Below are 16,847 nucleotides of genomic sequence, written 5' to 3' on the forward strand. Positions count from 1 at the left end.
ACTACCTGGTTTTGCCAGGGCGTCACACTATCTTCAGACAAGCCCATCCTCACCATCGGAGGCTCTAGAAAAGACTTGGCAAGCCTACTTCTGGCAACAGTGGGTCTACGTCCCTCTATTCCTGCATCACTGTATCATAAGTTATAACTCCTAGCCATAGAATAGGAAATCATTTTCAGATAACTGGTGGTCCAACTATCACAACTAGGGATGATCGAATATCACAAATATTCGGCAATATTCGGCTTCGAGAATATCCGCCAAATAGGTTGCCGCAATGCGAATATTCGATGAGCAATGTAAGTCTATGGGAAGCCTGAATAGTTGCTATTCGGCAACTATTCGGGTTTCCCATAGACTTACATTGTGCATCGAATATTCACAAATAGTCGAAGAACGGCGACCTATTCGGCGAATATGGGTGTTGACGAATATTTGAGGTATTGGATCATCCCTAATCACAACCTCTACTGATCCTGAGAATGGCCTGTGTGACTGGAGTAGAGGTCAAGGTTGCCCATCTTTGCTGTGTTCATTGTTATTGGGACCACTATGCTCGGCTAGTATTCGGCACTCCCATTAGGAATGACATAAGTTAAGATGCACGTGCACAACCTTTGCGCCATTCAGGTGGGTCTCAGGTTGAACCCCCAGAGATTGGGAATTTATTCCTTAACTTATGGATAGGAGATAACTTCCAAACATCATGAAACCTCTTTCAAAAAATCAACCTTGGAGATGTCTTGCCTCATTGTATGTATGCTGTGAGATGGATTATGCTTACCCTCCTTTCGATTGTCAGGGATTAAGGTTTCTCACATTCCAAAGTGTCAAAAATTAATGGTGGTTCAAAACAGTGATCAAGGATTCTCTCCTCATTATATCACAAGCTCCTTATCAATTAAAAATGTCCCCTCACCAGCTACCACTGGCTCCACAAAACTCCTCCAACTAACCTGTTCCTCTTCACTCTCCCATAACTTTCAACAATGAGATCCCTTTGCTGTGTTGTAAGCTGTCTGTGGACTATGACTTCTGCTGCAAAATGGAACTAAGAATATTTCAGGAAAACCCTATTAAAACAGTCAAACTTTTTACGATTAATCAGAAACAGTGTAAATGATGGCAACTGTGTACCGATTACTATTTACCATGAGTGTCAATGCGATTGTCTAATTCTGTGCAAAAGCACATCCCCAATTATAAAAGGGTGTTCTAACTTATGAATATACATTATTTTAGTGTTTCCTTTATTTTTTCCCTCAAAAATGATTTGATTGTTTAGTTATCTGAACAGGTTATAGGTGACATTAAAGGTGGAAAATGTTCTGAAATTATTTTTTGGGGTATGATTTTTTTATGTGACAGCAACCTGCCATGTATAGACTTTTTTAAAGCCACTGTATGACATAAGCGTCCAACTATATGGAAAGTGAATGAAGACATTTTATTCCAAAATTGTATTAAAGGGATTGCCCCCTTTGATAAAAAAAAGCCCTATAAATTTTAATAGTAAACAAAAACAAACTGTGCTTTGTTTATCTGGCCTGGCCAGTTCTGAATCTTTGCTTTATACATCAGTATCTGTTATTGTCGGCAGTGCTGAGATCACATCAACAGTCGATTGATGAGCTGAGTGGCTCTGGGTGGATAAAGGTACCATTTAGGAATGTAAAGCCTGTTTTACTTGTTACGATTAAGCATACGATATCGTATGCGATCGTAACCGCCCCCATCGTATGTGCAGCACGTTCAATTTGTTGAATTTGTTGCACAAACGATTATTTGCCGTCACACGTACTTACCCTTCCATACGACCTCGACGTGGGCGGCGAACGTCCACTTCCTGGAGTGGGAGGGACTTTCGGCGTCACATCGACGTCACGCAGCAGCCGGCCAATAGAAGCGGAGGGGCGGAGATGAGCGGGACGAAAACATCCCGCCCACCTCCTTCCTTCCGCATTGCCGGCGGGAGCTGCGGGACGCAGGTAAGATCTGTTCCTCGTTCCCGGAGTCTCACACACTGCGATGTGTGCTGCCTCGGGAGCATTGAACAACCTGACGTTCAATTTTTAGCAATTAAACGACGTGCAGGCGATGAACGTTTTAACATTCAATCGCAATCGCACGTAGCTGTCACACGCTACAATATAACTTATGATGCCGGATGTCACTTACGACGTGACCCCGCCGACACATCGTAAGATATATTGTAGCGTGTAAAGCCCGCTTAAGGGGTAACATTTGTCTTTGTGGAAAATGACATACCAGTGTAAGGAAACTTCTAAACCATGCAATGCTCCTCTGGAAAATTAAATATGCGAATTGTCTCTTCGGAGAGTTAGAGGACTTGAAATTTAGTGCCACCTTGACATAGCAATCCTTTAACGAGCCTTGCATATTTATGTAGATTAAAAGCCAAATTAGAATCTTAGTTTGAAGACAGTGTTTCGGGATTTTTCCCCCTCCTCAGTGCAAGGCATGAGATTTGATTTGGCTGTATGCTAGGTTTCTAAGACTAGGTTCACATTTCCATTGTTTTGCATCAGTCACATGCGTTGCTTGATGCATGTGACTGATGCGTTGTACAACGGATGACAAAGAACAGAAAATATTGTCGGACTCCGTTATGTGCGGGGGCGGAGCGCGAGGGAGCGGAGCGCGAGGGGGCGGAGCCGAGCGGGGCCGTGGCGCTGAGGAAGTCAGTGCCGCGGGGACTGCAGGGCTGGGGACAAGTGAGTGTGTGTGAGTGTGTGTGAGTGTGTGTGTACACATGCGAAGTGCGGGAGGGGGCGGAACCGAGTGGGGAAGTGTCGGCCACCTTGCACACGTATCCAGGGTAAATATCGGGTAACTAAAAGCAAAGCACTTTTTGCTTGGTTACCCGATATTTATCTTGGATACCAGCGTACACCGCTTAGCGCTGGCTCCCTGCACAGGTAACCAGTGTAAATATCGGGTAACTAACCAAAGTGCATTGCTTGGTTACCCGATGTGTATCCTGGTTACGGGTGCAGGGAGCCAGAGAGAGCATGCGCAGCAAAATCCTACGGATTGCGCTGCTCAAAAACGTTACAGGCTGCGTTGCTCCCGCCCGGCGGTCAGTTAAAAAACGACTGACCGTGACGCAGCGGATGCAACGCAGCATCATCAGTCGCAATCCGTCACTAATAGAAGTCTATGGGGAAAACTGGATTCCTGCAAAATATTTTGCAGGATACCGTAATTCCTCAAGGCGACGGATTGTGACTGATGCAAAACAACGAAAGTGTGAACCTAGCCTAACTCATACAGCCAAATCAGATCTTGTGCTTTGCACTGAGGAGGAGCAACACCCTGAAACAATGTCTACAAATTTAGATTCTGGTTTGGTTTTTACCCTAAGTCATGTAAGGGAAGGCTCCTTAAAGGGTTGATATGAATGCAACTTGAGTATTTAAGAAATGAGAACCAATAGTTTCCTTACCCATTTTCTGAGTTACAAAGGAGAAATGGAAGTGAATTTTCGGCACAATTTACTATTGCAGATGGCAATAAATAAAAGTTACAGTACATATGAGAAGGAAGCCATCTTGTTAAATCATACAACAGTTTCTTTTAGAATCCGCAGTCTGCAGTAGAGTTGATAACTTATTATCTTAGGAACTTCACCACTTCTGTATTTCAGCAAAACAAAGGAAATTAGGCTTCATCGCTAAATGTTTATTCCTAAATTACTCATAGAGCCTTGATTTGTTTAATGCACATGCTGATTGCCATCAACACTTTTTATGTTGCTTTACAAATCATTGTATTTATCTCTAATGAGAAATCCATGGCCAATGTAAGTCATTTAACGTAAAAATATAGTCACATGCGGTGTAATTTGGCTTTGGTGCAGAATAGAAATGAAATATATTGTAAAATGTAAAATGAATACTGGATAATTTCAGAATAAAAGACATACAATTTCTCAAAGGCTTTAAGTGTCTGCGGGAGGAGGTGTGGAAAAACTCTGCCTAAATTGTACAAAAATTAAAGTCACCGTCAGCAGAGCCTTTGGATTTTTATTGGACTACTCATATATAGAGATGAGTGAACCTGTTCGACAAAGGCTCACCCAACTTAGGTTCGGGTGTTCGTTCGGGCTCGGCAAACACGAGCATTACACTTAAAAGTCGGTGTTCAGTTTAGTTTTTCCATGAACACCGCGTTTCCAAAAATACATTTGGAATCCGGCGCAAAGTGGTAGTAGCAAGCGCTTCATATACTGAATCACAAGGGCGGCTGTAACACTGCTCCCGTGGCCTCGTATTCTTCTTCCCGGGCCACTCATGAGGCATCTGTGATTGGTTGCTATGTCATACGATATCCTATGTTGGATCGTATGGTGTAAAGCAGGCTTAACACTGCATGCCTTGTTCTTACTTTTTATAGATTCCCTTTAATTAGGGAGACAAAACAGTTTTACTGTTCTGAATGAAGAAGTTATTGTTTCTCAACTAGGATTATGGGGGGCTTGTAACTTTTTTGCTAATCACAAAATGATTAGAAAATTACAAAAGTCTTTTTTCCATTCTGTCCAAAAATTATCCTTTTTTTAAGGGAGACAAAACTGGAGTACTGTTTTTAAAGTAAAGAAGTTGTGGCTTATTGTCAACAAACATTTCCAAAAATTAGGTCTATTTTGGGAGCGGTTTCATGTTTGTGTAGCCTCAAGAGTGTACATTTTCTAGGATCAGTAGTATTGTCTAGCACCATGAAATACAGTGGATATACAGAAGATTTGGGGCTTGCATGAAAATATGGTAGAAGCAGCATGGTATAGAGTTAGGAAGGGGCAGGAATGGAATGTATCGCAGGTGATGGCCAGCAATGGTATCAGCAGTACAACATTGTAGCTAACATGATGGGCAGGGAGTAGATGCATGGTTGAGCGTGGTTCTTCAGCTTTGATGGTAGTAGAACGGTGTTGAACACAATGAATAGGAAGAACTATGAATAAAGGCCAGCAATGATTCCTTCCTGATTTAGTTTTGCAAATGATAGATCCTCCATGCTTGTGGTAAACAACCTGCTCAGCACGAGAGTCAAGAATCCACCAGTTGCGCTGAACACCCTCACTGACATTACACCGAAGGCTGAACGTGAAGTGCGCCCATAGAAAATATTCTAACATTGTTAATTTTGTAAAAAAAAAGTATTAAAAAATTGTACTCTTTAGATGAAATAAATTTGGCTTGCTACTTTGAAACAATTTTGCCCTTTCTGACAATTTTTCCTTCTCTGACCTGCCCTTTGCAGGGACCACACATGCTGGGAAGTGCTGGCTCTACAAAGAGTGTATAGTGATCAACTGATAATACATTTAGGGTACTTTTCACACTACGATATCGCAGGTGCAATGTCGGTGGGGTCAAATCGAAAGTGACACACATTCGGCGTTGCTGTCGATATCGTAGTGTGTAAATCCTTTATGATACGATTAACAAGTGCAAAAGCGTCGTAATCGTATCATCGGTGTAGTGTCTGACATTTCTATAATGTAGCTGCAACGACGGTACGATGTTGTTCTTCGTTCCTGCGGCAGCACACATCGCTGTGTGAGAAGCCGCAGGAGCGAGGAACATCTTCTACCTGCGTCACCACGGCTCACGCCGGCTATGCGGAAGGACGGAGGTGGGCGGGATGTTTACGTCCCGCTCATCTCCGCCCCTCCGCTTCTATTGGCCGCCTGCCGTGTAATGCTGCTGTGATGCTGCACGACCCGCCCCCGTAGTAAGGAGGTGGTTCGCCGGCCAGAGCGACGTCGCAGGGCAGGCGAGTGCATGTGAAGCTGCCGTAGCGATAATGTTCGCTACGGCAGCAATCACAAGATATCGCTGCTGCGACGGGGGCGGGGACTATCACGCTCAGCATCGCAAGCATCGTCTTGCGATATCGTAGTGTGCAAAGTACCCCTTAGTCAGCAAACTTGCTTCACCCATTAGGGAACATAGATTTTCCTCATAATACATCCCAAATATTTCATAAGAATATTGGAAAAAATGTATAATTTTTTTAAGAAAATTTCATTTAAGAAATTCACAGAATTTTTGTTTGATAATTTTGAACAATTGTGTCCTTTCTCACATTCTTGATCAGGGTGCTCCCAAGAAAATTAACCTCAGATGCACCTCAGATTTATATAAAATTGAATTTCACCCAAAATTAGAAAAAAGTTAGGTTGTATGTTATAGTGAAGAATTAATGTTCATAACATGATAAATTTTGTTGTTGGAAATATTTTGCATTTTGTGCCCCAGCCAAGCAGCAATGTCGTTAACTAGAAGTACAGTTTCCATGAAATTGGATGACACACCATAACACGTCTGAAAATAGAGATTCTAGTTTAACTTTTTATCCCAAGACATGTGGCAAGGCTCATTAAAGGGTCGATAATACATTTTAGGATTGCTACTAGAGTTGAGCAAGTATCGAAATATTCATGTTCGCGATACTCTTAACGACTATTTTGTAATACTCGCGTATTCATTCCGAATAGCGAGTACAATGCAAGTCAATGGGAAATGTGAGTAATTTTCTGGTGGAAGAAAGTTACTCGCATTTCCCACTCAATTGAAAATACTCGCATTCCCCATTGACTTGCAGTGTACCCGCTATTCGGAATGACTATGCACGTATTACACAAATATTTCGATACTCGCTCAACTCTAATTGCTACTTACAAAAGCTGGCCCTAGAGTTCAAGTCCTCTCAACTTGTACATAAAATTCAATACAAATTTGATTTCCACCAATTCGAGTTGCTCTACTCTACTTATTTGCCTGATTTCCCACCAAATTTTTCTATAGTGGTGATAGTGGCACAAAGTTTCGAAAAGAAAATTCTTTCATCTTTGACATTTAATTTCAACAAAAATTGCAGCTTTCTCATGCCATAAAATTGGCACAAAAACTATTTAGGTCCCCTTTTGTATTTTAGAACCAAACTTTTACTGTAATACACTTCCAAACCAAAGGCAGCCCTACAATTAAATTGGTAGTAAATGACGTGACAATTATATTATACTATCTCTTTAATTTTCAATCTACTTTATCATCACTGAAATAGTACACCCCAATCACATTATGCCTTTTTCTATCCCTATGCTTTGTGCACTGAGCTTCTATCCCTGCACAGTACAAACATAAAATTACTTGGTCCACCTCTATCAATTATAGTGGCTATGATAGTCTCACCCTGATTGAATGGGCTAGGCTCTGTTATCTGAATGCTGAAGGGCATTGTAGAGATAACCCCATGTTTTTGCCTGGTTTCATTAGCATGCTTAGTGAATGTTCAGCTGTGTGGTAAATGGTACTGGGTGTGACGACATGGACTCTGTCAGTGCCTAGCAAGGGTTAAAGTTTCTTAACATTCAGCTGGACATGAAGATATTTTGTTTATAAACGGGGGATAAGCCTCTCATTGTTTCGTTTCATTGAGTCTAGTGTTAAAGTTCTTGTTGACTCATTGGTCATACCTTGACCAGAGAGGGTCAGATACCTATACAAATCAATTGTGCAAACCTCCATTGTATCCTTGGATGCGATGTGCCTGGGATGTCTCCATTGTTACTGTCAGAGACCATTACTAATAGGGATATTTTGCATACGGCTTGAGATCAAGCCAATAAAAGCCCAGTCTTATCCACCAATCGTGAAGACCCCAATGGTCTGAATGGAGAGCTCAGGGGTATAAGAAGGAGGACTATCTATTGCCCAGGTAGACTCTTGCTACATGATACCAATCTAGGACCTGCAGATCCGATTGGCAAGCCATAACCAAACCTGGATTATAATACTACATGGACTTCAGCATCGAATGCAAGGATTTGTCTGTGATATCAAGGACTACCTAAGGAAGGAATCCAGCTTGGGACAACCCAGTCACCTGACTACAGACTTTGCAGACCTCAGCCAGCTTCCTAAATCTGGCGTTATTCCATTCTCGGTGAGTGCCCGCCGAAAGCGGGGTGCTGCTGGATTGGAGTAAGAAGTCTTGGAAGCTCTGAGGCATGGACATTCTAATCCCTGGTGAGCCAGCGGAAGGGTGAGACTCTGTTGCCTGTTACAGTTGTGTGTTTTGCTGGTTATGTGCTATGTGCCGTTAATAGTTTGGGGATCCAATAAAGTCTTAATATTGTGATTCCCTCACCCTGTGTTGTCTGAGTAGTGTTCCGGCCATGGTTAAGGAGGTTGGGCGTTCAGTTGGGATGAGCCCTGGGCCATGCTCTCTTTCTAAAGGTGGCTGGCCCAGCGGATGAGAGCATCCACTGACCCCCGTGTCTTCACACTGGGCATTCTTTATTTTTTCTGATTCTCGCAAATTGTTTAAATTTGCTTGGAAAGGTACATTTCAGGAAATTAAACTCAAATTTGATCCTCCGTGAATCGATCAGCTTCTCTCTCTTGGCAATACAGTTCATAAACTGATCTTTTTACAGGTTACGCATATGTTTTTCTTAATGTAATTGATGCACAGATTTGCTTTGATACTAGGACTCCGGTTCATTTTATTTGTACTCCTTGTGGTTTGCTCTAAAGCTCTTTACTTCTTCTGTATCTTCTTAATGAGAACCAGGATCCCTTAGCTCTGCCGCAAATGTATTCCATCCATCAACTTGTACACTACTCTTTACTAAAGATGAGTGAACCTGAACTTTGGTTTTCATTGTTCATACCAAACACAGACTTGAAAAGGAAACCAGTGTTTGGATTTGGGTGCTGTACGTATAAAAACCACTCGCACGAGCATCACTGTGCCCAGGTATGCTGGATCCTCAGTCCAGTGCACATCAGTTGCACTGTTTGAGCAGCATGCACTGGTTAAACAACAGCATGATCAGATGTACTGTCCACCCCTGAAAAAAACTGGAAAAACCCTGCCCCAGGAGTGATCTATTTATGGCTGACTTTGGCGGAGACCAGAACTGCCCAATTAGTAACTTTTATTGGGGTTAAAGTCAAGTCCAGGTCCAAGACCAAACTTTATCTGAAGTCCGGCTGAACCCACCAAACTGAATTTCCACGGGTTCTCTCATCTCTACTCTTTATCAACAAGAACACCCAAATCTTGTTATGGCTGTCTATGGAAATATGTATTGGTTGATGTCCTTAGTCATGTTTTAATGGACTTGGTTGGAGATTGACCTACATGATAGATGCCAATAAAGTAAGTGGCACTACAGAGGTTTTTTCTAAAGAAGAGCTACTTGGTGCACTTTTTCCCTACAGCGCAATGCCTGTAAGATTCTAGCTAAATCCCTGGCCATGTTTCAAAGCTCTTTAACGGGAAAAGCATTAGCTTACAGGGTAGCTACCTATAGGGTGTACTAGAGAGTGGATGCTTCCTTCTGGAGAAGATGTGCTTTAAGCCTGCTTTACATGTTATGATTCTGCATACGATATCGTATGCAATCGTAACCGCCCCCAATTTTGTTGAACGTGCCGCACAAACGATTAACCCCCGTCACACGTACTTACCCGTCCATACGACCTCGATGTGGGTGGCGAACGTCCACTTCCTGGCGTGGGAGGGGCGTTCGGCGTCACATCGACGTCACGCGGCAGCCGGCCAATAGAAGCAGAGGGGCGGAGATGAGCGGGACGTCAACATCCCGCCCACCTTCTTCCTTCCGCATTGCTGGCCGGGAGCCGCAGGATGCAGGTAAGATATGTTCATCGTTCCCGGGGTGTCACACACTGCGATGTGCGCTACCCCGGGTACGATGAACAACCTGGCGTTCAATTCATGAGGAATGAACGATGTGCGTGCGATGAACGTTTTACCGTTCATTCGCAATCGCACGTAGCTGTTACATGCTACAATGTAACTTACGATGCCGGATGTCACTTACGACGTGACCCCACCGACACATTGTAAGATATATTGTAGTGTGTAAAGCGGGCTTTACATGACTCGGTTTTAAGTAATCTCTAAAGTGGAACTGAGGTAGAGCAAGTTTCCGGCAAGACAACACTTGTTAGCGGCTTATAGATAAAACGTATAATTCTAATTTGTTTTATTCTTTATTTTCATAATAAAAATTCAAGGAATTCAATGACATTTATCTGAGTATTTAATATTATGGAGATCTGTAACATGCACTTAAAGCAACATCATGATGGACCCTGAAGCCGCCTACACAATATGTGAGAACCCGGAGATAGAAGATCATAGATGAGTTGTGGAAATTGTCTCCAGAGCTGTAATTTGTTGACTTTTCTATTGAGAAATGGGAAATATTATAATTGGTGTATAGATGATAATACCTTCTAGAAACATCCGTTATTGCTTAAATACATTTCATACCTTCTCTATAATTACAGGTTACATGTAAGGATTCACTTGATAAAATCTTTCTGAAAAAAAAAAAAGGTACAAAACTCAAAAGCGAGAGGCATGATCCAGACAGAAAGCTGACAGTAATGAAATTACAGCATACAAGCACAAGAACGGAAAATACAAACTATCATCCTTGGGCTAATGCCATTACATTTATATAGGAGAAGGACAGATCCAGCATCAGATTCCATAAAAAACACATTTATTGAACATTTCTAAAAGAAGGGCTTTCATTCCGTAAAAACAGGAGAAACGCAATGATGAGAGGAACATCCTTAGTCACAAACACGTTTCGAATGATCAAATCCTTATTCATTGTACACTCCTATTTTCTCCCAGTGGACATAGCTGCTTTCCGTTGCACGGTTCCATGATGGATGGGTAGCTGACCTTCTAAACTCCTCTGCATCATATTGATATAGTACAATGGTAATCATGACTGTAAGTACAGAATTACTCAAATGTTCAAGGGGAAACTTGCACACCGTGTCTGCAAACTGAGGTTCTGATCTGGCATAAATTCTAAGGGGCACTTTGCACACTGTGACATCGCAGGTGTGATGTCGGTGGGGTCAAATTGAAAGTGACGCACATCCGGCATCGCATGCGACATCGTAGTGTGTAAAGCCTAGATGATACGATTAACGAGCGCAAAAGCGTCGTAATCGTATCATCCATGCAGCATCGGCGTAATTCATAATTACGCTGACGCGACGGTCCAATGTTGTTCCTCGCTCCTGCGGCAGCACACATCGCTGTGTGTGAAGCCGCAGGAGCGAGAAACATCTCCTACCGGCGTCACCGCGGCTTCCGTAGGTTATGCGGAAGGAAGGAGGTGGGCAGGATGTTTACATCCTGCTCATCTCCGCCCCTCCGCTCTGATTGTCCGCCTGACGTGTGACGTCGCAGTGACGCCGCACGACCCTCCCCCTTAACAAGGAGGCGGGTCGCCGGCCACAGGGATGTCGCACGGCAGGTGAGTGTGTGTGTGAAGCTGGCGTAGCAATAATTTTCGCTACACCAGCTATCACCACATCTCGCTGCTGCGACGGGGGCCGGGACTATCGCACTCGGCATCGCATCGCAGCATTGGCCTGCAATGTCGCAGTGTGCAAAGTGCCCCTAAGTCATATGAAAAGACTTGTTAAAGGGTCAGTTTTGACTTTTAGGATTGCTATTTCCAATAGGTGGCACTAGAGTTCATCTCCTTCCTCCCTGAACAGACAATCTGCATATTTTCCAAAGCAGCATTGCAGCTATAAGTCTACTCACTGGCGGCCAGGTTGGTTTGTCAGTCTCCGCAAGGAGAAAGGTTTTCCCTTTAGACCCCAGTATAGCTTCTCATACAGCCAGATCAGACCTCATACTTTGCACTGATGAGGGGAAATAACCCCGAAACACCATGTCTGCAAATGCAGGTTCTGATCTGGCATAAATCCTAAGTCATATCAAAAGGCTCATTAAAGAGTCACTTTTGACTTTTAGGATTGCTACTTCTAATAGGTGGCACTAGAGTTCATATCCTTCCTCCCTGAACAGACAATCTGCATATTTACCAGAGGAGCATTGCAGCTATGAGACTCCTCACTGACAGCCAGATGGTTTGTCAGTCTCCACAAGGAGAAAAATGTTCCCCGTAGACCCCACTATAGCTTCTCATACAGCCATATCAGATCTCATACTTTGCACTGATGAGGGGCAATAACCCTGAAACACCATGTCTGCAAATTGAGGTTCTGATCTGGCATAAATCCTAGGTCATATAAAAAGACTCGCTAAAGGGTCAGTTTTGACTTTTAGGATTGCTTCTTCCAAAAGTTGGCGCTAGAGTTTGTGTACTTCCTCCTTGAAGAGACTATTCAAATATTCAAGATGTCAAAAGATCAAATTACCATGAATTATTTTCTGTATTGCCAATGTCGAAAGAGTACAGATAATATAATGATACAGAATAGGTTGGAAGCTATTACTGGTGATAGGAGGATTGATCAGAATGCAATGAGTTGTTACAGATATTGGTGATATGTAACATGACTTCCCGATGTTTTCACTGCATATCTCAGGGCAATATCCTATCATTGCATTTTGTAAGTGTAAATATATAAGTTAATTTGGTGAAATCTTATTTTAGTAGTTACCACAATGGGATGCTCACAAATTAGGCATGTTTCAGTGGACAGATCATAGTGTGATTTGCAGAAATTTAGATGAATCCATACTGGAGAAATAATGGATGGTTTGGGTAAGCTTTCGTCCTACTGCAGATTGGTTCACTGTGCCGTGGAATTGCTGCATATTCATATAAGATATATTCTGAATGTACGTATATATCCAGGATAGAAAGAGAAGTGTGGCAATGCTAACTTAAAAATCTTCTTAATTACATCAGCTGTATAAACCATTGTACAGCAAGTCGGTTTTTAAGAGATGGTTGTTGCACATATAAACACAGTGGTGTTTATTGCCTGTAAGAGTGTATACTCAGTTGGTCTTTTTACAGAAGTTCTTCCATGAACTTTTTTCCTCAAAATCCTATGTATATGTGTATGCACTGAAGCGACCGGTGGTAGGGCCGCGGGTGTGTGTGTATGCTCTATTCCAACAAAATCCCCATACTCAGATTTTACCGGTAGTAACTAGTGATGAGCGAGTACTAAAAAGCTCGGGTGCTCGAAGCTCGGGCCGAGCCTGCCAAGATACTCGTGTACTCGGGCCGAGCAACGAGCCCAATGTTATCCTATGGGAGACCCGAGTATTTTTGTGAAATGACCCCCGGCAGCATGGAGAAACCCTAAAAATTGCACAAAAGTCTCAGAAGAGTGCTAAAATGACATGGCAACAGCATGGGGAAGACCGCTTGAAGCATTTATCACTCAAAAGTCACAGCTGTGAACAATTTTGTCCACGTTTCACGCCATTTTTACGGACTCACCAGAAAACCTTCCAAAATGACCCCAAAATGATTTTTCATGGCAGAAATGTTAAGGGCACATACCCAATAGTGAGATAGAGCTGGTGTATGTTACTTTTTGAGATTAATACATTAAAGATTTTACGTGAAAAAATTGTGTGGCACTCCGATGTCCCTGAGAAGAGACGTACATGAAGGCCTCTTGAGTCTAATATGCCCATTTTGAGGAAGTGAGTCTTTGTAGTATTTTCCTTTGCCAGGGCAGTCCAAAATTGTGAGGTTCACCAATGCCCCTGCATAGAGACGTGCATGAGGGCCTGTAAACTTGAAGTGCCCATTGTAAGGAAGTGGGTCAATTGTAGTTTAGCCCTTTGGCAGGGCAGCCAAAAATTGGGAGGCTCCACATTGTCCCTGGATAGAGACGTGCATGATGGCCTGTAAACCTGAAGTGCCCATTGTAAGGAAGTGGGTCAATTGTAGTATAGCCCTTTGGCAGGGCAGCCAAAAATTGGGAGGCTCCACGTTGTCCCTGGGTAGAGACGTGCATGACGGCCTGTAAACTTGAAGTGCCCATTGTAAGGAAGTGGGTCTATTGTAGTATAGCCCTTTGGCAGGGCAGCCAAAAATTGGGAGGCTCCACGTTGTCCCTGGGTAGAGACGTGCATGAGGGCCTGTAAACTTGAAGTGCCCATTGTAAGGAAGTGGGTCTATTGTAGTATAGCCCTTTGGCAGGGCAGCCAAAAATTGAGAGGCTCCACATTGTCCCTGGATAGAGACGTACATGATGGCCTGTAAACTTGAAGTGCCCATTGTAAGGAAGTGGGTCTATTGTAGTATAGCCCTTTGGCAGGGCAGCCAAAAATTGAGAGGCTCCACATTGTCCCTGGATAGAGACGTGCATGAGGGCCTGTAAACTTGAAGTGCCCATTGTAAGGAAGTGGGTCTATTGTAGTATAGCCCTTTGGCAGGGCAGCCAAAAATTGGGAGGCTCCACGTTGTCCCTGGGTAGAGACGTGCATGAGGGCCTGTAAACTTGAAGTGCCCATTGTAAGGAAGTGGGTCTATTGTAGTATAGCCCTTTGGCAGGGCAGCCAAAAATTAAGAGGCTCCACATTGTCCCTGGATAGAGACGTGCACGAGGGCCTGTAAACTTGAAGTGCCCATTGTAAGGAAGTGGGTGTATTATAGTATAGCCCTTTGGCAGGGCAGCCAAAAATTGGGAGGCTCCACGTTGTCCCTGGGTAGAGACGTGCATGAGGGCCTGTAAACTTGAAGTGCCCATTGTAAGGAAGTGGGTGTATTATAGTATAGCCCTTTGGCAGGGCAGCCAAAAATTGAGAGGCTCCACATTGTCCCTGGATAGAGACGTGCATGAGGGCCTGTAAACTTGAAGTGCCCATTGTAAGGAAGTGGGTGTATTATAGTATAGCCCTTTGGCAGGGCAGCCAAAAATTGGGAGGCTCCACGTTGTCCCTGGGTAGAGACGTGCATGAGGGCCTGTAAACTTGAAGTGCCCATTGTAAGGAAGTGGGTGTATTATAGTATAGCCCTTTGGCAGGGCAGCCAAAAATTGGGAGGCTCCACGTTGTCCCTGGATAGAGACGTGCATGAGGGCCTCAAAACATTAAGTGTCCATTGTCAGGAAGTGGGTGTATTATAGTATAGCCCTTAGGCAGAGCAGCCAAAAATTGGGAGGCTCCACGTTGTCCCTGGGTAGAGACGTGCATGAGGGCCTGTAAACTTGAAGTGCCCATTGTAAGGAAGTGGGTGTATTATAGTATAGCCCTTTGGCAGGGCAGCCAAAAATTGGGAGGCTCCACGTTGTCCCTGGATAGAGACGTGCATGAGGGCCTCAAAACATTAAGTGTCCATTGTCAGGAAGTGGGTGTATTATAGTATAGCCCATAGGCAGGGCAGCCAAAAATTGGGAGGCTCCACGTTGTCCCTGCGTAGAGACGTGCATGAGGGCCTCAAAACATTGTTCCCATTGCAAAAGAGCGGGTCTCCTGTCGTTGTAATGTCCATTCTGCAAAGAATGGGCGAAAAAATTTACCACTGGGGGTATACCTGAAACAAAGGCCTAAGTATTGCAATTTGTAACGGTCATCATGGTGGCGCATGAGGAGAAGGAGGAGCAGTCCAGCGATTATCCAAAGTCCAGAAGTGTGTACCCATGGGTGATTGGAGGTACATGGCAAACTTTAAATTCCGCTCTCATTTGCTGGTGGTGTGGTGAAGTCTGGCCCAATCCAACCCTTGTTCATCTTGATCAGAGTCAGCCTGTCAGCATTTTCAGTTGACAGGCGGGTGCGTTTATCTGTAATGATTCCACCTGCGGCACTAAAAACACGCTCTGACAAAACGCTAGCGGCAGGGCAGGCCAGGACTTCCAAGGCGTAGAGAGCCAATTCATGCCACGTGTCCAGCTTGGATACCCAATAATTGTAAGGCACAGAGGAATGTCGGAGTACAGTTGTTCGATCTGCAAGGTACTCCTTCAGCATCTGGGCAAACTTAAGATTTCTTGTGGCACTACCCCGCACCTCAGGGGCTGTGGTACGTGAGGGGCTGAGAAAACTGTCCCACATCTTAAAGACTGTTCCCCTACCTCTGGCGGATTGGACTTGTGCCTCTCTCGGCTGTACGCCTCGGTTGTCCACTGATTCCTGACCTATGCCGCTAGCGTTTTGTGAGGGGAATGCTTTGCCTACTTCCGTGACTATGGCCTTCCGGAACTGCTGCATTTTGGTTGACCTCTCCTCCACGGGAATAAGAGACAAAACGTTCTCCTTGTAGCGTGGGTCTAACAGTGTTACCAACCAGTAATGATTGTCGGCCAAGATGTTCTTAACACGAGGGTCACGAGACAGGCAGCTTACCATAAAGTCAGCCATGTGCGCCAGACTCTTAACAGCCAGGACTTCAGTAGCCTGACCAACAAGATGACTGAACATGCTGTCCTCCTCCTCCTCCTCCTCCTCCTCCTCATCTACCCTGTCCTCTGGCCAGCCACGCTGAACCGAGGATATGACTGGTGTGCATGTCATATCCTCAATTTGGCCGGAGAGTTGCTCCATGTCTTCATCCTCCTCCTCCTCATAGTCCTCCACTGCACGTTGTGATGAGACGAGGCTGGGCTGTGTGTTATCATCCACACCCACTACTGTTTCTTGCTGCAACTCATCGCGCTCCGCCTGCAATGCATCATGTTTGTTTTTCAGCAGAGACCGTTTTAGAAGGCAGAGTAGCGGTATGGTGACGCTAATAACGGCGTCATCACCACTCACCATCTTGGTGGAGTCCTCAAAGTTTTGGAGGATGGTACATAGGTCTGACATCCATCTCCACTCCTCAGGTGTTATGTGTGGAGTTTGACCCATTTCCCGACGGCTTAGGTGATGCAGGTACTCAACAACTGCCCTCTTCTGCTCACATATCCTGACCAACATGTGCAGAGTTGAATTCCAACGCGTGGGCACATCACACACCAGTCTGTGAGCCGGAAGATGCAAACGGCGCTGAAAGCCGGCAAGGCCGGCTGAAGCAGTAGGTGACTTTCGAAAATGTG

This window comes from Anomaloglossus baeobatrachus, chromosome 12 (assembly GCF_048569485.1).
Source record: "Anomaloglossus baeobatrachus isolate aAnoBae1 chromosome 12, aAnoBae1.hap1, whole genome shotgun sequence".
Classification (NCBI taxonomy): Eukaryota; Metazoa; Chordata; class Amphibia; order Anura; family Aromobatidae; genus Anomaloglossus; species Anomaloglossus baeobatrachus.